The sequence below is a fragment of the Thermobia domestica genome, chromosome 2 (assembly GCF_964235325.1).
Source record: "Thermobia domestica chromosome 2, izTheDome1.hap1.1, whole genome shotgun sequence".
Lineage (NCBI taxonomy): Eukaryota > Metazoa > Arthropoda > Insecta > Zygentoma > Lepismatidae > Thermobia > Thermobia domestica.
Genome location: NC_137455.1, coordinates 195,468,892 through 195,495,637, shown reverse-complemented (window position 1 = coordinate 195,495,637; position 26,746 = coordinate 195,468,892). Strand labels below are relative to the sequence as shown.

Below are 26,746 nucleotides of genomic sequence, written 5' to 3'. Positions count from 1 at the left end.
CATTTATATATGTTTTTACTTACTTACCTGTCAATCGACTGATTTCACGAAACTAATTTTCACACGGGTTCCAGATACCTGTGCATATTTAGACAGATGGAGTCAGTAATCTCTCGCCACTTGGATTTGGTTAAGTTAGGTTTACAGCCCATATCCTCCGCAGCTGTCTTTATTTCGTTCGAAAATAATAAAATAACCTTTAATATATATAATTTCTAGTGTGACACCGACAGAAATATCTAGCCTAGGAGTGAACATTATCTGGTTATATTATCCGAATGATGATCAGTCTGGGTTCTGTCCGCTATTGAAATACTGTGTTCATTTCTTCAGTAATGAATTTCGAGACCCTGTGATCGAACCTTGCAATTCACAAATCGATGCACTTAGCTGAGAACACATCACTCAGCACACTCTTGTGGTACAAAGTTGAAAAATATAGTTTTAAAACAGCGTCATTTAAAGTTTTGCTGTAGTGGAAGGGGGGGGGGGAGCGACATAAATAGTTTCATGTTTTTCATTAGTATATTACTATGCCATTAATTAAAAGCTGTAAACTCAGGAAGGTAATTGCCCCCTTCCACCCTAAGTGATACTCCCATTTCAAAATAATATGATTTTGATCAAAACTCTTTTTTTAAAATTTTTTCTTAAATTTTGTTTTATTGTTGCGATAGTCACAAAAAATTTGATCTATAACTTGTTATATCGTAGTACATACGCTTGAGAAATAGAAATTAGTTTGAAGTATTTACATTTATAATCTTACTTATATACAGTAGGTTACTATATCGGGTGTTCTAAGAATGGTGCCCACGGACAGCAGAGTGCTATTTTTTTTTAGGACAAAATAAGGCAAAAATGCTATATAATAGTATAACCTCCGGAGCCTTCTTAAACTGCTATGGGAAATCAAAATTTCACTATGTGGCAACTCGGAACCATTAGCGTTGCTCTACGAATCCATCAAACGGTTACATCAATTGTTACGCTAATAAGTGGTGCTACTGCCAAAGTCTATTGACTTTAACTGTCATCTGGAAAGAATTGATGGAACTATTTGATGGATAGGTATATCTTCTCAGTGTTTCTTTATCTGCGACGTTGCCACATAATACAACAACGCCTTATTTTGGCGAGGTTCCGAAAGATATACAATTGTATACTTTTTTCACCTTATTTTGACTTGTAGAATAGTGTTCTGTAGTCAGTCCGTGAGCTCCAGTGAAACATTAGTCTGTCTAAAAATAGCACGTTCTCTCCTTTAAGAAGGTCATATAAAGTATGCAATTGATTCATAAATATTTTCATCGCAAATGAAACTGTGAGGAATGATGCATTTGCATGTAGCTACTTTGCCAATGTATAATTATTATTGTATTTTAATGCATTTACGTCTTTCCTGTACTAGTAGAAATGCTATTTCTTCTTGGTTTTACTGGATACATCCGTTACTAAATTTAAAGGTAAAAAGAGAAACATGATCATATTTTACATAAAATCCATTGCTTCAAAAGTTAATTTAAGAAACATTTTTGTCTTGTATCTTCATAGCATTCCTAGTTGAATTCTTAATATTGTTTTTAGGAATAGGAAACAATATTAGCAAGTTCGACTTAGCATAGTATTCCAACATTATGTATAGACTAATAGTTTTGTTCCTAGGTTCATTAATCTGAAATAAATTTAAATATTGTTGTTTCCACATACTTCTCTCTATTTTTGTATCATCATATTATTGGTATAATATTGGTTACCATGTTGTTATCAAGATTGCTTCAGTACTGTAAGTAATGATCAATAGAATCTTGCTTCTGTACTAATACTGTACTCTACAATTGTAAATATGTAAGTGCTGTGGTAAGAATTTCGCATACCATATATATAATGTATATAAACCAACTATATTCACACGTAAATCAGTGTATAAAAGAACACATAAGTAGAAAATTTTGTTAGATCGCGCCTTGAAAAACTACTGTGATTCAGAACTCGTACGTTGAATGACATTGTGATTTTATCATTCACTACAATCTTTAAAGAACCAGAGGAGGGGAAGGAGGAGAATGGCTTCTGTATTTTCCCATAACGTTTCAGTAAGTGTCAGTGGGTCACCACAATTTTATGTTTTCTTCTTGAAAGCAATTTTAAACAATGAACTGAACTACATGTAAAAGTTAAAACAATAAGAAAAAAATATGTATCTGTGCAGGTAGAAATACCACACCATGAGACTTGTAGAGAGTGAAAATCTAGGCGATAATATAACAAGTCTGTTCATTCCGTACATAAGTATATAAAACTTAGATCAGTATTTCCCAATCTGTGTCCGCGGACTCCAAGAGCCGCGAAAAGTTGAAAAAGGATCCGCGAGACATTTTATTTTCATTCAACCTTATCTTATGTTGCTTACAGATGTGATATTTGTAATGTACACTCATGTCCAAAATGATTGTCGCATATCTATAACTGTCTTTTTTTTAGAATATAATTTGATAATGATCATTGTAGGGTACTTTTGATACTGATACTATGTGTATAATCGGAAAATGTATATTTGTGGTAAATTTCATAGGAAAAGAATTATAAATACGAAAATTAGAGTGAGTAAAACAAAATGTTGCTAAATGGACAAGAAAGTTTTATTTTGGTTTTATTGTTCTTATTTACTGCTCTTTTGACATGAAATTTGCCACATATATGTCTTTGTTGAGTATACACATATTAACGTTGTACGAAATGCCGGGCGAATTCGTTATCAAATTATACTCCTACAACATATTTATAGACATGCGACAATAATTTTGGACATGAGTGTACATGCTTATTATGGAGTTCTATATTAAAAGCTCATAGAAATTGTAATTTTGGACATGAGTGTACACTACCTGGGTTTCAACTAATTGAGTAGAATAGAATACCGAAAGATAACAAGAAATAAAATTATTAACCTAGACTGAAAGTTGCATCACCCATCACATACGGTGAATATTAGGCTTAACTGTTATGATCTATTTTTTTTTTCGAATATCTCCATTTAAAGCAGTATTACATGGACATAAAACATTTATTGTTGTAATATTGCAATTTATCGTTTCATTTTTATGATATGTATAATATATGTTTTAAAGAATCGTTTTTGGTACCGGTATCATTAAATGCACGGACAAAGTCACTACAAGCGGTTCACATAAAAAAGGGGGCCGCGGTGGCTCAGTGGCGTTTACCTCTTGTGCTTGGGGTCCCGGGTTCGATCCCAGCCCCGCCAAGTGAACCTTGTGGTGGACAAACACCGTGTGCGTGGATTTTCTCGGGGTTCTCCCGTTTCTTCCCACTTTCTTCATTCCACCATTTTATTCATTACTCATCATCACCGTCTCCTTTAGCCTAACTGGCATAACCGTGGAACGTAAAACTCAAAGATTTCATTTCATTTTTTTCATCCAAAAAAATGGAAAACGTGTATTTTGCGGCCATAAGACTACGAATATATACAAAATTTCAAATAGAAACCCCAGGAAGGTCATATACAGATATCAAGTTTCTATAATCAAACTTGTATTTAACGAATGTTTTTATAATATTCAAATGGCAAACATTATTATTATTATTTGATTTAACTGCTTGTTAATCAGGATCTATGCACAGCTGAAGAAGGTACTGAACTCGATATCTTGTCTAGTAAATGTCTAGTAGGATATGACGGGCGTTCAGTGGTAGCTTATCTGGTATGTGTGGTCCTGATTTGACCCTCGGCCAAATAAGTTTGTGGTTGACAACATCTTGTCCGTGGATTTTCTCGAGGTATTCCTGTTTCTGCCCACATTCTTACTCCACCGATACTTCCATCATCATTCACTTACCCTAATCATGCGTCTCCCGTAGCCTAAAGGGCATAATCATGGAACAGTAAACTGAAAGATTTCATTTCATTTTTAGCAAAATATTTCTAATAGAATATTATTTTATTTGTGTCAAAAAGTACATTCTTGTACCAATTTCAAACAAATTAGCACGAGGCAAATCTTGGCCATTTTACAAAAGCTACAGATCGACAATGTTTTATTTGACGTGTAATGTGAATTTTTCTTTGCTAAAATATAACATTTTCAATGCAATGATTCTCTTGCTTTGTGGTTCCTTAAATACATGAATTATTCGAAGATTTACCTGTATATCTCGACTGTTGCCATGGTTGTACCGTTGTACAGGATAATCCAAAAGTGTGTTATCACCCTATTAAGTGGTAAATGCTGCAAAAACAAAGCAGGTGGATAATCAAAGTAACAAAGCAGGTGGGAAATAGTGATGGGGGAGAATGTTTGAGGACACATCACAATGACGTTCGCCATCTTGAACTTTACGTAATTGTCTTAAATGTAAACCATATCATATAATATATCATTTTAATTCATTTTAATAATATATCATTTTATCATTTTAATAGTGATAAACATTACGAAGATGAGTATGACACTTATTTTGTTTGTCCCCAACAAAAGAGTTAGTCATACGTTAAGGACTAAACACTGTTATAGGGTCATTCCGGTCGATTGTCATATGCATTCTAAGTTCCCAGTTACGCAAAACCTTGTGCAAAGCGTCAACTTTAATGTTGGAACATGCGTCCACAATTCATTCCTTGAGATGCTGAACATCCCTAATTTTCGCCACACGCACAATATACTTCACAGGCAGTAGTCCAGTGGCAGGTCAAGAAACGAGTGGACCATCGACAACGACCAACAGACGCATTAGGAAACTGCTGATCGAGGTATTTCGGAAATAGGTACCATAATGTTGTGGGGCGCCATCGTGCTAGAAAGATTTAAGGAATGTTCCATCCTTTGACAGCAGTGATAGCAAGATGTCGTCTTCCAATCTGCACCGATAACTCATCGCTTTAGAGTTACGTCGATGAAGAACTGACCCACAACGCAAGTCCTCCACATGCCACGCCACACCACACCATCACCCCGCAGGAAACACCTGCGGATGCGTCAAATCAGTGTGGATTACTATCCGATCAATATCGCATGTAAAAGTTTGCCTCGTAAGAAAACAATACGAGGCGAATGTGGGCTTTTGTCGCAAGTGCTCTATGGCTTATTGAACAAATTCCAAACGACGATCTGGATAATCTTCTGTAAGGTTTTGGTGAAGTTGCAGCTTATATGGATACTATTTATTCATTAACATGATGTGCGATTAACACCATTTCAACGGCTTTTCTACGCGTGTTTCTTTGGGACTTTTACTGAATAATGCCAACACTGCTATAGTTGTTGCCTCGTCTGTCGCCGTGCATGGTCTAGCAATTTTGGGTGAATCCGTCACAGATCCAGTTTCTTGAAATTTCTTCATCAATTTGACCACACTACCATTGCTGAAGAAAGTCCTTTCCGGATGACGGCGGTTAAAATCGTCTACAATCAATGTAGTGCTTCGTTCTTCAGAGATCAGCATGATCTCGATACGTGTGTCAATGTCATCTTCTGCTAATAAGTCAGCTGCAACGATATAAACAAAGAAACAGTCATAACATTGTAATGGTTAGCGCTAGAGAAAAATAATAATGCCATTCAATTTTACAAAAATTAGCTATTAATATGACGTATCATATGCTATAATTCCCATTTAAGACAATTGTGTAAAATTCACGATGGCGGACGTCATTGTGATGTGTTGTCAAGCATTTTCCCTATCCCTATTCCCTACCTACTTGTTACTTTTGTCTATATTTTTGCAGCGCTTATCACTTATTAGGATGTTTCTATATTTTTGAATCACCCAGTATAATCCATCTCTCTTTGAGCGAGATAGGGTGGTGGGGTCATTGTGAGGGTTGATCTTGCATGATTGTTTGTGAACCCACTAACTGCGCCGTATTCGAATCTGGTCGTAGTTCGGACCCAGATCATTCGATAACTTCGATGTTGCATCAGGACGTCAAAACCAAACGATCGAACTCAAATGTTTCACGTTAAAAGTAGACACCTAAATCCAGGAAAAGAATTCATAATAACGTGTATATACTTATATTTTTTATATTTTTTGATGAGGTAGGTAGATGATAAGCACATTTCGTTACTCTTGGTATGATATTTTTAAAAAGTGCTAAAGTTGAACTGCTTCCATATCCCCGCCCATCAGTAAACATCGACCGTGGAAAGTTGGGCGGAGACAGGTTCATTCCAGGCAGGATATGGCTGAACGAAGTAGTGATGGGTTTCTCCAAACTACCAGGAGAAAAAATGGGCTCAACGAAGAGCCGTCCTTTTCCTCTTTTTTTATTTTATACCTTTTGAAAGCGTCGAAGGTATTTCATTGCCCTATGACCTCATAGCTTTCCTCTCTTTTCCGCTTAAAAACATCCCCGAAAAGCCGCCTATCATATCATATAAGGTAGTCGCCTGAAGGGGCACCCAAATTGCTTCTGAGGAACTTGAAGAAAAGAAATAAAAATTAACTTTTCTTTTTTTTTTTCGAGGATTACCGTCTGTAATTATGAGTTTCATAGCTTTTGTTAACAGTACGAAACATATACATTAACTAACTTTTATGCATCTTTTGTGTTTGTCTGTGGTTCGCTTTTATAGATATTCAACTGACTACATTTTGCTCAACGCAGGAAAAAAAAAAGTAGCTTGAAAACTGGTTCGAAATCAGGGCAATATGCGAAATTCGATATCTAAATCCACATCAATTAAAATAAAGAACAAACCGGTATTTTTTATGGTTATTGATTTTATTGGATGCAGTCGACTTGTGCCTATAATTTTATTAGTAGCTTTCACATTCATTTGATAAGACAGTTTTATGCTTAAAACTTAAAGTTATTAAACACTATTAGTATTAAACTAGAAATCAAATCCTAGGGTTGCTCGTAATATGATAAAATTATATCACCATATCTTCCCATATTTAATTATTTTAGGTCATTCTTGTTGTCCTCTGACTACTGGACAACATGGAAAAATCATATTCTTCGCCTGTTGTATGCTAGTTGTTTTTGTGTGGGGCATGGTGGCTCGGTGGTGGAATCCTTACCTCTGGTGTGTGGGAGTCCTGGTTCGATCCCCGAATTTTTGTTGTGGACAACGTCGGGTCCTTGGGTTTTCTGGAGGTACTCCCGTTTTTCCCACTTCCTCATTCCACCAGTTATTGCATCATTGGTCCATGGTGGGTCAGTGGTAGAGCGTTAAACCTCTAGGTTTCTTGGTATGGGTCATTGGTTCGATCCCAGCTCGCGCCAAGTGAGCTTTGTTGTGGACAAACACCGTATGCGTGGGTTTTCTCGGGGTTCTCCCATTTCCTCGCACTTCCTTCATTCCATCATTTCATTCATTTCTCATCATCACTGTCTCCTTTAGCTTAGCCGGCATAACTGTGAGATGTAAAACTTAAGAATTTAATTTCATTTATTTCTTCCATCATCATTTACTTAATTATAGTCTCTCGTAGCCTAAAGAGCATAATCGCGAAACTTTCAACTGAAAGATTTTTCAATTGTTTTGTCTGCTTTCCTTTGTCCTTTTCTGTTCGTGTTCTTTTTCGTCCAGCCCGGTCCATGTAAAATATTTCTTAACAGTTTTCAGTACTTTTGCAGGTTTTTTTTCTTTTTTTCTTTCTTTTTTTTTGCCTAGCCTATTGATTGATACCGGTACTTTTTTCTGTTTTCGTTTGTCATTTGATCCCCTCCACCCCGTCAAATATATCAACCACAGGAACCTTATACACGTATATCTTACGAGTTCAACGCAGGAGGGTCATTTTAAATTTTGCTTTCAGGGGCCAAAACCGTAGATGTCAATAGATTTTCAGGTTTTTCATCGGTATATTATTACCTTATGGATTAAAACGTATACAAATGTCAAAGCCGAGGGGGCTGGGGCAATTGTCCCTGCAAGACGCCCCTGGTTCAACCGAACTTATCCGATCTGTATAAAACTTGGAATGGTGATAGACCTTGACGTATTTAAGCAAAAAAATTTTTAAAAAAACTTTTTTAGAACAAGAATGGAATAACAAGAAAATTCTATATTTTAGACAAGTAGAGACATTTTAGTATCTTTTTACATTCATAAATAATTGGTGGAATGAGAATATGGGAGGAAACTGGAAAATCTCTTGGAAACTCACGAACACTATGTTGTCTACCACGAACTGCCATAACTTCGGATCGAACCTAGGAACCTCCATATCAGAAATGAGTGCACTACCATTGAGCTACCATTCCCCGTTGAAATTTTAAGAATTTAACCAATAGTAATTGTGTTCATTGTTTGTAAAAAAAAAAAAAAAAAAAAACTTCTGCTGTTCTGTGAGAAGACTCATGGCTGACCACACAAACGTTCAACTGGATGGTAAGTGACCAACAATTGGCTGCAAATGTCATTATTCCTGATTTTTTTCATTCATACTTCGGTTTAAGTAAAGGGAATCCCATAAAGAACGCGACTTTTGAAGTGTCTGCTATTTCAGTTCTAGTAAGTTGCTAGCACTGAACGTTACACAATTTTCATTTCTTGCCTTTATGGTTAGTAGTTACGGAGCGCCGAACAGCGTATGATCGTCATCTGTTATCTGGAACAGCGTGTTGTCAGTGTGTTGTTAACAGTGAAAACTTTTTACAAATGTGGTGAATGCTTTGCAGAGATTGTTCTCAAACTCCTTGGAATGTTTGGTCAGCGTCATCATAGTCGGCTTATTCAATGCATTACGTTGACCAAACAATTCACAGAGTTTGCATACAGTCTATACACAACATTCACCATATTTGTAATGTTTTCACTATGACAACACGCTGTTCTGTCATGAAGCGCTCAATTCCTAATCCTACAGAAAATAGGTGACAATCATGCGCTATTCAGCGCTCCACGACTACTTGCCACAAAGCACCCCCGCCAAGTGAACTTTGTGGTGGACAAACACCGTGTGCGTGGGTTTTCTCGGGGTTCTCCCGTTTCCTCCCACTTTCTTCATTCCACCATTTCATTCATTACTCATCATCACCGTCTCCTTTAGCCTAACCGGCATAACCGTGGGTCGTAAAACTCAAAGATTTCATTTCATTTCATTTGCCACAAAGCCAACAGATGAAAATACTGTAACGTTCAGTGTTGCTAACCTATTAGAACAGAAATGGCGGGAATTTCAAAAGTTGCACTCTTAATGGGGCACCTTTTAGCTCTTCAATAGCATCACGATGCTCAGTCAACACCGAAAATTCAACGGATTGAACCACAGGCGCACCAAAGGTCTGTGTAGTTAGTATTCGGATATATGGAACCACTATCAAACAACTTTTGGTTTGTGTTTACCACCATTAAATAATCTGTGAAAATTAACTTTTTGTTCATAAACAAGAGCTTATTCTTTTATTTGCTTAGCAAATATAAATTCTTATTTGAATTCGCAACAACAATTTATTGTACTTGCTTAGTAGTAGGCAATATTTTCGTATGAACGTTTGACCTTATTCCAAAAATGTTTTTTAGTTTAATTTACAAGTAAGAAAGAAAATGGAAACGAGAAAAAAAGAAGTGAAACAAAAGCTACATCTTAATAAGCATACCTAAGTTGTGAAATTAAACTTATAATGAGTATCGTGGAAACTTTATGCCCAGATAGGAGGAGATTTAAGAAGGAGAAAAAGAATTAATCTTAATTATGGTCGCTTGTGATATATAATTCATGCTTTATTAGTTGCTTGTTTTAAGGTGTGGTTCTATCCGGCTTTATGCAAACTCTCACTCTTTATTAAGTCGTGACTTAAGTAATGGGTATTAAATCACAATTGTGTTTACTGTATAACTTTCTATAGTTAGCAAATTCATCTTTTTCCATATATAATATTTTAAAAAGGTTAATGGAATCATACTGTGAGGTTTCTGTCCAATTCAGAAAGATAAAAAAAAAAAAAAAAAAAAAAACGAAACCGGAATTTATATTTAGTTTAAATTGTTTCGTTAAATAATGTTGCTTAATCTGTAAACTTTTTTATTATTGAACTTCTAAAAATTTTAGTATTCGCATTTTAAGCTGATTGGATCGATATTAGTGTTTGAAATCTTAATGGAAACTTCAAAATGTAGTTCTAGCACTGAACACACTGTCATCACTATGAATATAGAATAGATACATGTGCGGAATATAGAATAAATATAATGCTTTCGAAAAGTAACTAGTGTATACACACTATATAAACGGTTATATGTTGAGCGATTTATTCCTTGCACTGCGAGTGAAGTTTTCTGTAAAGGTTGGTAATCTTGTGTTGTGTGCAGTTTACTTACTCAAATTAGTCAGCTATCACGTCATCGAAGAACCAACCGAGAACGAAATTAATTATGTTTGTATTCAATTAAGACGGCACTATCGCGCATACAGCTAAGCAGTCTATGAAGTTACTGCAAGATGTCCTGGGAAATAAAATTTTTTAAGCGTTTGTGGCCACATTGTTCTTAGGACTTAAACCCACCAGAATTTTACTTCTGGGTTTATGCAAAATGTTATGTTTATCAAGGAAGTACCCATATGCTCTAGAAACTACAACATACTATTCGTGATTTCCGCAGGATAATTCCAGATGAACAACTTATGCAATTTTTTTTTTCTAGAACAAACAGAAATGCGTCCAGACATGCCTGGTATTCATGAGAACCATTTCCACAAACTACCGTTAAGGATAAGTTGATGTTACGTATTGTTGTACTAGTGCATCATAGGTGTATTGTTATTTTGCGAACGCATTGTAGGTATGTGCGGAGAAAATTTTTCATATGACTTCGCTAATGGGCACATGCACATTGTAATTGCAATTCTATTAAGGTATAAATGACAACCGAAGGAGTAATCCCTAAACTGTATAGTAATGCACTTGTGTTAGGAGCGCTTCCTTCTGTCTCGATTGGGGGAATCAGGCTGTGGTAAAGCGCTTACCTCTGGTACGTGGGGTTCCTGGTTCGATCCCCGGCGAAGTAAGTTTGTGGTGGACAACAATGTATGTATGTGGGTTTTCTCGGGACTCCTATTTCCTTCCACTTTCTCATTCCACCAATTATTCCATTACGTTCATTTCCTTAATGACCCGTCTCCCTTAGCCTCCAGGGCATAATCGTAGGACGTTAAAATGAAAAAAATAATTTCGTTTCATTTTCTGTCCAGATTGTAGGTTTACAGTTAAACGAATAATAATAATAATAACAGAAGAAACAAATGTAATGGCGGGCAGAATTCTTGCCTCTTACCTAGTACAAAATGATGAGTATTGTAACCGAAGTTTGTTTTATATGCTGCAAAACAAGAGTTGAATGTACAGCGTGTCTAAAATTTCGCCTGCAGACTTTTTTCTATTAAAAGAAGACTGAACTATCCATTTCTTGGTTAAGATTGAGGGAGGAAGACCTCCCTCTGTTATAGACATACTAAACCATAAAAGTTCACAGGAAGAAAGAAAAAAAAACATTAAAAGCGAAAAACGTAAAAAAAGAAAATATGGAAAGACTTTGCGTGTCTTGTGCGTTATAATAGCGTGCGTTGAGAGGATGTCCGGAGAGTCATAACTTTTTATGTTAGACCACTATAAACATTATTCTCTCACTATTTCGTAACAAAATACCGTCAATGACGCTCTTTTGCTGGAGGTAATGTGAAGATCCTCCATATAATCTCTATTGGTTCTCCGTGGACACACCTAGGCCCAAGGAAGTCAGCAAAGTTGGCCGTAAATACTCGCTGGAGCTTTTCCATAGTATTATATAGCTCCAACTTTTGCCTTTGATATGTACCTACGTAAGTACGTTTGTATTAATGTGTGTGTGTGTGTGTGTGCGAGAGAGCAGACAGGAAGGGAAAGAGAGGAATAATATTACTTTGAAGAACTTAGTGACGAGATTACATATGGTCATTACAAAATATGGGCCGTATTCATGTGTTTGTGACCGTAATAACTTGGAGGATATGATCTGATGTAGAGTTGATTATCTATATACTATAATATATATGTATGTATCTGTTAGTGATATTTGTAACCTTACTTTTGAACTATTTCAACAAATCCTCCTTTAAAATTGATGTCATACGAAAGATTTTAAGATATTTTTTTTCCAGATATAAGTTTTCCCTTTCAAAGTCATCAAAACAAGATAAAGGTGAAAGATATCCATATTTTCAACTTCGTAAATCTTTTATAGTCTGCTCGTAAAGAAAATAGGTTGACAGTTTGACATGGATAAGGTCATATATTCTGCTCTCTGTGACCTAATCGTATAGTAAAAATAATAGAGTTTTAATATAATAAAGATTAGATCAACTGTGTCGTATTTTCGGTCAGTAATTTTAAATGGCAATAAATTATGAACTGGTTGAGGATTCAATCTTGTAAAGTAACATTCTGATAGTTATATATATATATATATATATATATATATATATATATATATATATATATATATATATATATATAATATACAGGACCGGATCCAGGATTTTCTGAGGGGTGTGCACCAATAACTATCAGTACATTTGAATCAAATTTATTTTTTAAAAAAATGCCTTTAGGCATCTGTTATGTGAATGAGGAACTGACCTAAACTATTGTGTTTAGCAAAACCGCTTTCTTTTAAGCCCGAAACGGAAACATGACATGAAATTTTAGGAAAGTATTGCTATTTCCATTGCCAGTTTCTCACTTTAGATAGTGTATATTCAGAACGGAGGGGATGGATATTGATGCACTGAATTTGTATAAATCATTATTGCATCAAACATTTTTTTATCACTTTTAGAGAAAAATGAAATGAAATATTGCAGTTTGATGTCCTACGATTATACCCTTTAGGCTAGTGGAGATGATGATTAAGGCAAGTGAATGATGATGGAAAAATTGGTAGAATGAGAAAGTGAGAGGAAATGGAAGTACCCCGAGAAAACCCACGGACACGATGTTGGCCACCACGATCTTACTTGGTCTGGAATCGAACCAGGGACCTCATGCACCAGAGGTAAGCGCTCTACCACTGAGCTACCGTAATCCCCTTATCACTTTCAGAAATAATTGTATTTTTAAACAACTAAGTTTCAATGTAACAAAACTTGTTTATTACAAAAAAAAAATAAATACTTAGTTTTTACTGATAAGCTGTAAATCATTGTGTCCAAGAAACACACAATGTTATCTTTGTAAAGCCCTAATAAACCTGACAAGTGAGCAAGCAGATCTCGGAAGCATTGCTTAAAAGTGAGAAGCTTAGAAAATCACCGTCTAATTTTTAATGTTACCTAGTAGTATATATTATTTTTGTCATAATTTTTATATTTATTATATTAGGCAGTGGCAGCTCTTGAGGGGGAAATTACGTAGGTAAAAGTTAAAAGTTTATGTGTATAAGCTAAGAAGAAAACTTGTCTAATATTCCGTAATTCTTACAAAAATTAAGAACTTAATTAAGCTTTCTTCCCTAAGCTTGTAGTGATAACATTGTAATTTTTATCACTCTTCATTATAAATGTTTTGAGTAATCAGATATACAGGATAAGGTGCAGATATACATTGCCTCTGAATTTTCCACCTCAAGAGAACTCTGTATCCATTTTAAATTCCCTTCTCAATTGTGATAAGCTCGGTACTTTCTCTACGAATGGCGGGGGGGGGGGGAGTTGTATTATATTAATAATTATGATAGGAAAAGCTGCGGCATATAGTAATTGAGTCTGATATAGGGTTTCCAATAAAGCAAAAGTTGAGGCTGTCTCGTTTCGGAAAGTGTATTTCTTTCTATTTGAAGAACTGTTTCGCCTCGTATCTCGTCACCAAAATTACCTCGTCTTGTCTCAGTGCAACTGTAGTCTAAAACACTCTACCAGCAGATAAACATGCAGCTACCACTCAACTACTTCTTCGAAGTTTTGACTGTGTTACTCTCTGTGTAAAGATTGCAACAAAGCTTTGTGTTATTAGCTTCGCAATATTGTCCTAAATGTGAAACAAAATATGATAATTGTATAGACCTTACTGAACTATACAATTAGTAGCAATTGGAGTACGCATGAAAAATACACAGTGTTTATTTACGAAATGGCCATATACGGTGACCAGTGTTCGAACTCAAGACCCTACGCGCCAGATGTGGGAACTTTATAACTACCAGGATTCTACTTAAGAAAAACAAACATCACATGCTACATAGGTGTAAATTATACTTCAATGTCTTTTTGTTTAATTCTTATACTGTATTTTGCTATTATTATTTATTGAAGATGTCAATTGAGTTATCTTCGCAACGATTTGGAAGTTATATAACTGAAACATTCATATAGGCTATCTTTACGAGATAATTTAGCTGTCATTACGACCGGGCATTGAGGTCAACTAACAATAGAAATTATCATTACTTGACTCCAATCGTCGCATAATTCTATTATCCTTTGAAGTTAAACCTAACATTAACCTGCAGCAACATTGGAACTGTAATTTAGATACATGTTTCCGTAGATGGAATCACTGTTGTTTTCCACCTACGATGAAAAGCTATTACATTCCGAGGTTTATGCGCTCTGCTCTTTCATCCCCTTGCCCCCACCACTTGCTTTCAATTGCAATAGTAAAATCGACTGACATATTTTACGATCTGAACCCAAGTGTTTGTATGTGCGGTGGAAAGCGTCAAATCGCCAATGAAATCGTATCGGCCGAACTATATAACTGCAACCATCTTTGGCAAATCGCCGTCAAGAATCCTGATTGCAATGGAGAACGTTTCATGTCTTCATTAAAAAAAGAAAAAAATATTTGTTCTCCTCCTTCCATAACCCCCTGTTTCTTTTGGTAACAATAATCTTTTTAAAAAAATCTACTTTGTTTCTTTCTTTTCTTCCCTACCTACGATTATGTTCCTGAACATTTGTCTTGCTCTGAAGCCCACACGTAACGTGCATAGAAATGCAGAATCGTATGGACTGTTGTAAGATACAGAATATACCATGAGGACGTAGTATATATTCTCAGAACTATCCAAGCATACGCCACAGTACAAGGACAAGTAAGAACATCAACCTCTCTTCTGTGTCATCAATATTCAGAATCGACAATAATACATAGTATTGTCACTCTGAACAGGTAGTATGGTGTCAGGTTGTATTTTCCAACCATATGTCATTCATTACGTTTTAAGATGGTCACCCGACTAGATAGACGCTAACTGTTGAACATGTGGACAGCAAAGATGTCTTAATCAAGGCTGATACTTTTTACTATTATTGTTTCGTGGCTTTTTTTCTTCTTATCTTCATTTAATTTTATAGTTTTTTTTTTTTTTAACATAATAGGTTACTATTTTCTTCCTGTTTGTTTGTCACCTGGCGTTCCCCTTTGTGAAGCCTGCAATTGTATGACTCATATAGGACTTTCGTAACTTCGCAATTAAAATGATCGCGTTCAATGTGCTTGACCACAGACTCAAATCCTACTGGGTGTAAAATCTGCAACAAATAGTAGATACCTTATTTACGAGTCATGTTTCGTCGATGATGTACAAATCATCAGATACAAACTCAAGTTGATAGATTTCTCCGCTGCTTAGAAGCCAGTATTTGCACCCCATGCAGACCCTTAAAATTTGAACCCATTACGGTGCTTATCTTACATAACCTTGATGCTGAAAAGATATATTAAACCCCAACTAATCACAAAAAAAAAAAAAAAAATGTTTCGAAGATATATATTCTTCCATTCCAATACTTAAACTATTTGATGAACACAGTTTCATAACTGCAAATATCTTAATTTATCTTTAAAGCTGGACTTATTTGTTAATAGAAAATTCTCCAATTTTTTAACCATGGAAGATTCATATTTCTCAAGAGATGAAAAGTAATAATGTAATCTTACCGTTCTCTTTCGGCAGATCTTAAAAAAAGATTGAAGAAAAGAAAAAGACTCCACACGAAATCTAAAACCATTAATTACTTGACGCAGGGAGAGGAAAAAATAATTGGTTAGCCATCCAAAAAATTGCACTGTCTTAATATAATAGGAATCCACTCTCCTCTAATTCCCCCCACGCAAACATTTGGAAATAAACCTATACTCTTAAAGCTTCTTTCCCAACCGTGGGGTCTGCGTTTTGATTTCATTTCTGCCTTTTGTAGAGAAAGAGAGAGAGAGAAAAAGTTGTTTTTCCTCTTAATTTTGTTCCGAAACAAGCAAACAAAAGAAGGGAAGTTGCCATTTGCTTCTTATTCTGCCTCCTGTTTCATCTTCAACTCTATCCCTCGTTTTTACGCACACTCTCTTTGCTTTTATTAACTGACAAACTCCCTTAATGCAAAAGTCATTTACCCAAAAGTTGGCTGCAGGCCACCACAAAGTTTCGTTTCTTTTGTTTCAAATAAGAAAGTTATAAAACTGTACAGGCGGATTTGTGAAAAGCGAAAGATTTTGAAAAAAAAAAAAAAAAACTTCATGATCACAATTTCTTTAAAAAAACAAACAACCAAAGAACAATTGCTATTTTTAATATATGAAAACTGTATGAGATGCAGGTGAACTATTTCACAAAAATAAACTACTAAAATCTTTGCGAACTTGAAATACTAGAATTTCACCAGGAAAAACAAATGACTTTCGTTTCGCATTAAGAAACTACGGTAGACTTCCAAACAAGCCCGTATCCACGGGGCCCACGGCCCCCTTAAAATTTTACTGCCCGCCCTAAAATTTTCACGATAGGATTGCAAATGAACTATAATATGGTTGGATCGCCGCCTAACTTCAACCCCCCCCCCTAAAGTTTTGGGCTGTCTACCGGCCTGCTTCCATATCATGAAGAGTCAATATTGAAATCGGAAATGGTAAATCTGTTAAGTCTATCTATAGAAAAACGTGAAAGATTGATTGATTGAATATCTGTATATATTCGGATCGTTAAGCATTCATGGAAATTATAAATCTAAATACTTATTAGGTTTGGTTCTAGTTTCAATAATGCTAGGAATAATACATTTTCCATTTATAAACATAATATGCTACAAATTACATTGCTAGGAGATAATGCTGGATTCTGAGATATACCATACTTTGAAAGAATTGGAAATTATAGACACCTTTCTTCGCACATATTCAATACTGTACAAAATTTAATGTACGTAATGATAGAAAAGGAGTATGTAAGTTAATAAGTATTATTCCCACGTTACACATTTATGTATTTTAAAGAAATCAGTGGTCGATAGCGTTTGATGAAAGTTCCGGCTATATAACTACTTTGAACTTATTTTTTTTTCTTCATGGGGACCTCGGGGGCTCAGTGCTAGACCACTCATCTTTGCTGCATGGGATCCCTGGTTCGATCCTAGCTCGCGCCAAGTGAACTTTATGGTGGACGAACAGTGTGTGCGTAGGTTTTCTCGTAGTTCTCCCGTTTCCTCCCACTTTCTTGATTCCAACATTTCATTCATTTCTCTTCATTACAGTCTCTTTTAGCTTAGCCGGCATAACTGTGAGACGTAAAACTAGAAAATTTCATTTCATTTTTAATTTTTTCATAAGAGAGATGGGTTACGTAAGATTTTAAGCTTAAAGGCTGGGATCAAGCAACGAAAGTGTATTATAATATTGGACGGACTAATGGTTAGCATTCTTGCTTTGCTATTAAGTCCCGAGTTCAAATCCAGCAACCAGTCATCCTGACTGAAGTTTTCCAAGTTTTTCCTCCTCCATTTTACCATTCAAATGTAAAGATGGCACCTTGTAATTTAGTTAGACGAAGTTACTTTTTAGTTAATGCTCATTGCTGATTATTCCATGTAGATTACCTCGCTGACTATATTTGGAAGCTTAATAAATAAATCAGTCAAAATAAATGACTGAAGGAAAACAGTACAATCGGTAAAATACAATCAGTAGAAAGTAACCATTATGACCCCTTCAGATCATCATCCCATACGCATCGCAGTTTAAAGTCCAGAAAGAAGCTAGGAAAATTTTGAAATACATAAAGGTGCAGGCAAACATTTAATGTACTGTACCGGTACTTGAGCTATATTTCTGGTTGTAATATTTTGTTGACAGGCTAATAAAAGGACGAAAAAGCAAAAGGTGCGGAAGAAAATTATATTAGAAGAGGATGCTGTCAAGAGACTTGGGTGATATATTAGGAGTACTTTTTATGTTTTTTACATACATACCCTGCATATGTATATGCGTTTCATTCCTTCTTCAACGTATAGGAGACGCCCAAAACATTCAGAGAGTTCATATTGTATTAATTAAGCACTTTTCATACACGCTGTTTCCACAGCCATTGTCCTTGTCCCATAATCCTTGGTTCAATTTTTTTTTTTGTTCCCTCTCATTACGTACAGTGCTATTTCGTCTAATATATGAATTCAAGCGTAGGGATATTGGTGTGGTTAAAAGTGTATAAAAGACTTGTCCACAAGCTTTTTCCTCCATTATCAAGTACCTCTGGCGGTGACTGAGTTTGACTGACCAGAGGGTTTTCTGCAGAATATCGTTCCCTCCACATTTCGCCTTTTTAAACACGAAACCTCGTTACATTCTTGCTGCTTTTAGAGTTTGCTGTAACAAACGGAAGATAATTAAGATTAACGTTTGTTCCTCTCTTTTTTTTTCTTTCTTTCTCTCTGTTCATTCTGCTCCCTTTTCTATACACGCGTTCGAATCGCCTGAAAATTCCCTCTGCGTGAGTTTCAGTTTACTCAAAACGTGATTACACGTTGTGCTGTGTACACCACGAGTATGCACTGCTTTGCTTAGTCCATCCTCGACTAAACCTTTCTATTCGCACACACACACACATACATTCTGAAGAGGAAGGGGGGGGAGGGAAAAAGAGTTGTGGAAGACGACGTAAAAAAAAAAATATATTACAAGTGTGGCCCCCTTCATCCCAGCCACGTGCGTTCTGTGTATAAAAGGTAAAACCTTTTACATTTTCGAGATCGCCAACAAGTGTTGCCAACTCACTGTGTTTCTGACTCAATATGTGTTACACAAATAGAAATTTAATTTCATCTTTTTAACAATATTTGACAAATTTTTGTTCTGGTCTTACTTTTGTTGAAAGTTTAGATAACATTCAAATAATTATGCAGCCTGAGATAACCATGTATGCGTTTTTTTTAAAGAAATGTATTTGTATATCAGAACTGTGTGCTTAGTTGTAAGGTAGTAATTCAAATGCATTTGCTGTTATACTTTGATCTTAATAGACCTAAGGGGACACGGTGACTTAGTGGTAGAACACTTACCTCTGGTATATGGGGTCCCTGGTTCGACCTCTGGCCAAATAAGTTTGTAATGGACAACATCATGTCTGTGGGTTTTCATGGGTTATTTCTGTTTCCTCGCACGTTCTTATTTCAATAATTCTTATATCATAATTCATTTCCCTTAATCAACGTTTCCCATAGCCTAAAGGGCATAATCGTAGAACTTTAAAGTGAAAGATTTTGTTTCATTTTAGTAGACCGAATTCTAGAATATTACTAGCGTTTGATAGGGAAAATTATCGAAAAATGAAACATATACCAATCGATATATCTTATTGGACTGAACAAAATGATTTATGGGTGAAAAAACGGGAGAAAGCTAGTTTATTTGTAAACCTAAAAGAATTAGGCTGTACTAGGATGATGCTACTTACTGAGGTGAAAGTGATACTGAAATATACCGTCATATTAATCTCTTCTATATGACACTAGCAAGACGATAATACATAGTATGCTTAACGATATATAGCATAAAATAATGATTGACTTTTCAAAATTTTAACTAAGACATTATCCAAAATGAGGCATATAAAAATTATTAGTTGACACATCATATTGAGTTGAAAATCAAAAACTATTCTTCTGCATATATTTCAAGAAAATCGAAAAAAAGTGAACTTCTATGGCACTAAAAAATGTCTCGTTCATTGCCAATAACAACGGATAATGTTTAATTTGTTGGGGAAGAAATTATGTATATATGTACTGTATATACGAGGACAAGTCAAAAATTATCCGCAATGTTGACATAACTCTTTTTACATTGTTCATATTGGCCTCTGTTCTCGTTTATTTTATTGTTATGCTGTTGTGGTTATGCTATGAAAGTTTGATCATAATTCCTCCATTTGTCTTCCTTTTGTTGCAGATAAATCATGGCCGCTCCATTAGAAGTTTGTACCAAAGAGGAACAACGAGTAGTCCATCAAAGACTTGCGGCACAATACGAGAAAAGTGTCTTTCTGCAACGGAGAGTCTACGAATGGATTGAAAAATTCAAAAGTAGTCGCACAAGTGTTATACACGAGGAAAGATCCGGACGACCATCTACGGTCATAAATGATGACAACATTGAGCGTGCACGTGACATGATTCTGTTAAACAGACGAGTGACTATTGATGAAGTGACACATCGTCTTTTGGTCCCTGATACACCTTCCGGCCACAAAAACCGGATCAATCCTCTTTGTTCCTCTTTGATGCAAACTTCTAATGGAACGGCCATGATCTATCTGCAACAAAAGGAACACAAATAGAGGAATTAGGATCAAATTTTGGTAGCATAACCTCAACAGCATGACAATAAAATACACGAGGACAGAGGTCAGTATGAGTTACGTCAACATTGCGGATAATTTTTGGCTGATCCTTGTATATATCAGAATACACTGGTAACTGGCAGATTGTATATATTGTTGTTTGTCTCTCCCTAACAGTGACACACGTACTGCTTATAATTCTTGAAATAGACAATGATTTTTTTAAAACTATAAAATGCAGATCTTCATACTATGAAATGCGAAATATATGCATAGCATTAGTTCTTTGCTCAATAACTAAACATAACTAGAACAATTTTAATTCAGATCTCTTCTGATTTATACAGAAATAGATAGTGAAAATTATCTATGTAGAGCACTAAAAACTTCATTCCAAATGATTGAAAATTATTAGCGAAAGAACATTGTATACTAGTTACTCTAAATTACTTTGGAGTTACCTGTACTACTCCTGGAAGATATGCAACCCTACACCACGATGTGCCTAATGGGTTGCTTACACTACAGGCATATTTGAATGTTGTGAATTATATGCCACCCTGTTTTCTTCACGTGGCAGTCATACTGTTTGGAACAGAAAATGCATCTTTTGGAATCTTGCACTTCCGTTACCACCAGAAGTAATGCAATTGCTTGACCCATCCATGATCGGTAACGAAGTTGTCTTCGTGCATTGGACAAGTGGATAATAAAGTGCTCTTTATCCCTTACAATTATTGCACTTCGCTACTGCAAAGAATACTTCACGCGTGATTAATTTTGGAGATTTCCATCCATATTGTGTTTGTCTGTAGACAGAGCAAAAAAGACATGAGCTAGCGAGATTTTTCTTTTAAATTAAGGAATAGCTATCCAAGAATAGGTTCCACTTCCGGTTTCAACCGGAACTGATAGATCTACTAATTTAGCTTTCAACATTTAATCTTCTTCGTTATTTGGAAGTGTTCCGTAGTTTCACTACGTGAAGCAAAACGCCAAGGCCAGGACAAAATTTCCCATAATCGTGCATTTTAAATATTGACATTTAGAATGTGAACACTCTAACTTGAATATGCCTGAAGGAAAGCATAGTACATGAGTGAAATTAGTTGGCAATTGTGATTAGTGGAGGAGGAAATGATTATGTGATTTTTGGAGTAGCACGAAGCAGTTTGACCGCAGAGCGTGTGAGAAATCATGAAAAGCACAAAACTTGTTCAAGGCAACAACACAACAACAAGAGAAACGTAAAAGATGATTAATGGCTGTGCTAATACAAGATGTGCTTTTCTCTAGTCGTTGTTTTTGTTTTCGAGTACATGCACTACTCGTATACTAACACTTCTAATCTGTAGGCGCTCTTCAGCAACGGAAGGAGTGTCTGCCCTGGAAAATAAATATATATGTGTGTACACTGTGCAAGATGTTTACTGTCATCAATCCCAACATTGTGCTCTACTAGAAGATTATTTATTACCTGAAGCTTTTATTCCTATGTTTGCTACGAAAGGTATTATGTTCGTTAGTTTGGTTGTATTGGTTTCATCGTATTACTTTCATTTTTATACGCTGACTTGTCCTACAGCCAAATCTATAAACACACACACACAAAAGCCTGACGCACAAACATATACACGTGACACACAGGCACATTATATATGACCAGTGGCTGATCCTAAAAGAAGTGACACCGGTAGAAGTTGACCTTTCATCGCTACAAACTAAGGGAAGAAAACAAGAATGAGCACATTAGGTAAGTTTTCTTCCCTTAGTTGGTAGCGATAAAATGTTAACCAGTAGCAATTAAGCTTTCATCGCTACAAACTAAGGGAAGAAAACAAGAATGAGTACATTAGGTAAATTTTCTTCCCTTAGTTGCTAGCGATAAAGTGTTAACCAGTAGCAATTAAACTTTCATTGCTACAAACTAAGGGAAGAAAACAAGAATAAGTACATTAGGTAAGTTTTCTTCCCTTAGTTGGTAGCGATAAAATGTTAACCAGTAGCAATTAAGCTTTCATCGCTACAAACTAAGGGAAGAAAACAAGAATGAGTACATTAGGTAAGTTTTCTTCCTTTAGTTGCTAGCGATAACTAAGTCCAAAGTTATAAAAAAAAACTATATTTGTGTGTGTGTTTTATATCATTTAAAAATGAAATATCTTCGATAAAATACCTTCTTTCCTTTCATGTAATAGAAACGAAATAAAATCTTGTGTTATTTAGTTTTACGTTTCAAAGTGTAGGCTATAGGAGACAGGTGATAAATGTCAGTGAATGAACACTGAAGCATTGGTGAAATGAGAATGTGAGAGACTCCAAGAAACCCACGGACACAAAATTGTTCACTAAAAACTCACATGATCTTTGATTGAACCAAGAATCCGTCACATTACTGGTGAGCGTTTCTCCAGTAAGTCATCCTTTCCTTCTGTGTTTATAAAGCATTAGTTAGAAATGCCTTAATATTTTATTTATTTAGGGAAATTCAATCTTCACTCCTGAGGTTATTTACAAAAAAAAAAAAAAAAAAAAAACACGTGTACCCTTGTAGCTAAAATGTTAACTCTCTTACCTTTGTTGTGAAAGACTCGTGTTCGAATCCTGGGGAAAATAAATATAGTTCAGATATAATATTCAATTGTAGAACCATCTCTCATTGATGTTTGATACGTACGTGCGCTCAAATATAAACGCTGAAATACTAATGAAAAGTGGAAAAGAAGATTCAGAAAGAAGTCCGTTAGAGTCTACATCTAAAGAATACCACCCAGCATTCTCTGATGGGGAACAAAAACCTGGAGAAACCTCAGTTGGAATGCTCGGTTGTAGGGTTTGAACCCAATATATCTCAATTATGAAGCAAGAATACTCTCTATCGATCGTTCGGTAAATGTAGAGCCGTTTACTTTCGGACCTTCTCCTTTTACTGTAATAGAGATTGTGCGAAACTATCGTTGGTTTGTATATTGATAACTTCACAGAACACTCTTTGGTTGCTTTTATCATTAACCACACAGAGAGTGAGCTGACAGTGCACTCATAATGTTAGTTCGACAGCTGTTCAGCTGTTCAATTGACCCTAATTTAATCATAAAGTTTGGGAACTTTCCTCTGGCGGAAAAAAAAATCTAAGACAACTGCATTGTCTATTAACTCTAGCCCGCAGAATCGATGTCGCATACGTATATGATACTATCCATTATAAAGAACACAATATGCAAGAAGCGTTCAAATCTTATGTAGATTTTTGTATCTAGTGAAGTAACAACTGACTAACAAATAATTTTCAAATTCTTGTTCACGAAAAATATAACGGTGAGTTTTTCAAACTTTCAACAGTGAGATCAACTTAAATGCAGTTGATTTAGTCCTGTCACTGATTGAATCAGTGTTAGAATGATAAAACGTGTAAGTAAACCAAATAACACGTCAGCAAGGAGCTTGTAGATAAAGCAGAAAGGATCGAAAATAAAGCAAATAACAATAGTGAATGAGGAAAAAATGAGAAGATTTGCGAGAAACAGTAGGAAATTGGAATAAGAAACTGAAGAAGTATAATATGAAAAATAATCAAAAAGACAAAAATTCTTAAATATACTAGGAAGGAATACTTGAGCTTTTCTTGATCAGATGGGAAATTGTGAAAAATTGAATGATATTTAAATATTTCGGAAACACTATATTTTCTTAAAAAAAAAAAAAAAAAAAAAAAAAAAAGAGAGAGAGAGAGAGAGAAATATGTTGGAAGTAAGATAGCAAGGAAAGCAGGCTTTCTATAGGAACAAAGACTGCTCAAGACAATAGACTACTAACACCGAAGAATGTATCTATAACAGTAAGGAAAAACAGTCATTAAACATTCTGTATGGATGAAAAACGTTGATATGTCGAATAACAAATTTTTAAAAAATGGAGAAGAGTGCTGCACATATCATAGGCAGTAACCAGAAGTATCATAAACGTACTATCTTCAGATTATATGAGAGTACTCCATGAACAGGAACAAGAACAACAAGATTCCTCTATGTTAGTTGCCAATCTTTGGTTGAGAGAACACAGAACAATATATCTTTTAGATAAGAAGTTCAAGAGACTGAAGTCGGCTGGGAAAATGTTTGCGACATTCTTCTGGGATAAGAATGGAGTCGTACTCGTAGACTACCTCTCCAAGGATCAGACATTTAATGCAGAGTATTACTTTGCATTACTCACAAAGCTGAAAGATAAATTTTCCGCGGCGTCGCACTTTCAATTAAAAAAAAATCAATTCCTTCAGAACAATGTCCATCCATGAGCACTGCAAACACAACTTGCATTGCGTGATCTAGGGTTTCAATGTCTAAATCATCCTCCTTATTTCCCAGATCTAAATCTGTCAGACTTGCTTATTCCCCACACTCAAACAGCACTTGAAGGGACACCATTTTGGACCTGACAAGAAGGTGATTAGTACTGCCAAATAGTGGTGCGAGGAACAGCCTTCAGATTTTTTTTTTAAAAGCTGGATTGCAAAAATTAGAACACCTTGGAAGGAAGTGTGTTGAACTTCTGGGAGAGTATGTAGAAGTACAAGAGACTGAAAATGCCATCATTCCACATGTATTTCTTGTGGATTGGGCTACGAACTTTTCAGCAGCTCCGATGATTTAAAGAGTTGAGAACGATTCTGTTCATATTTTGAACAGTCTTGGAACTCCTAAGTGATAATGATACTGATCGGGATATGTGGAATTACTTAATTCTGAAATTTACTTAGTTCAGATGGTAGTTTCTCCTGGACGAACTATGGCTTACTAAAACATTTTATTTAACCATTGCAGAGAGAGATATTTCTCTCTCTCTCTCTCTCTCTCTCTCTCTCTCTCTCTCTCTCATATATATATATATATATATATCATCAATCTGTATTAGAAAATTAAATACACTTCATACATTGCCGTTCGAAATTACTCTCCTTTTCATTTATTTTAGTCTCCACTTCGAGGAGTTAATTTTTACTTTTATTACTAGCTAATTATAATGCATAGTTTTTTTAATAGAGCTACCATATAAATAAAGAAAAAATATGTTTACTTTTGAAATACGTATTTATTTGTGTAATTTTGTATTCGTAATTCTTAAGTATATGTGATTTTTAAAATACTGAATAAAATATTAGTTTCCTTTCAGTATTCGATATATACTATTCAATACACGTTTATAGACGTTCTACTGTTTGCGTTTCAAAGAAAAATAGCTTCTAAGAAAGGAAATATATTAGAAATCATTTATGTCTTATTATGTAAAGGAAATGCACTAAATAAGAAGAAATAGAAAAGAAAACTTGAAAGCATCTAAAAATGCAAAAATATTAGTAGGTCTAGACATAACTCTTAAGAACACTTTCTCAATTTCTCTGCTCCGTAAAAATAAAATATAAAAAGATGGAAAAAGAGACTAATATACTATGTATTTAAGAAGCGGATATATTTCCAGTTGAAACAAGTGGTGTGTTGCATTTTAAACTACAGTAGTTCTTGTGATTAATGCATATATTCATTGTACAGGTAACTACAGATAGCAAAATGTGATATGAATTCGATTTTTCTTGTACGCATTTGAATACTAGTTTTTTAAAACATTATTCGTCTAGAATATTTACGTATTTGTAGCTTTAAAACAAAGTAAGTAAATAAGCAGGTTCCACGAAGAAAGGTGTCCAGTTTTGAGAATTTTGTACTGTTTTGTGACGTAATACGAGTTCTCATGAATTAGTGTAATGAAAGCGATGACAACTGTAAGGGGAGACAAGTTAAATTGTATTGAGGAGCAAGAAAGAAGGAAAAAAATAGATGGTAACGTCCGGTGTGGGAAAAGTTGTTGAGAAGTTTATTTTTCTTCGTTGTCTTTTATATACCTTTGCCAAATCAAGTCTCAATTTGAATTGTGACGTTTCCCTTTCGGCATATAGATGAACCCATCAAAGCAGTGTCATTGCACTGCTGGAACAAGTAAAGTATATAAAGCAAGGTTCCGTGAGATATCGTGGGTGTCTATGTGTGGAAGCGGTTTCACACTTTTTTCTTTAAAAAAGAAATATATATATATATATATATATATATATAATTTGTGTGTGTGTGTGTGTGTATGTATGTATGTATGTATGTGTAATATTACGTATGTAAAAGCTCAAGTGTGAGAGAACTTGT

At 35.2% G+C, this 26,746-nt stretch overlaps 1 protein-coding gene across 4 annotated transcripts in view; it reads left to right on the top strand.

Moving 5' to 3' along the window:
- The window catches only part of LOC145678346 (band 4.1-like protein 4), a 482,682-nt gene that overhangs the window by 287,718 nt on the left and 168,218 nt on the right, over positions 1-26,746 (top strand). The window lies entirely within an intron of this gene.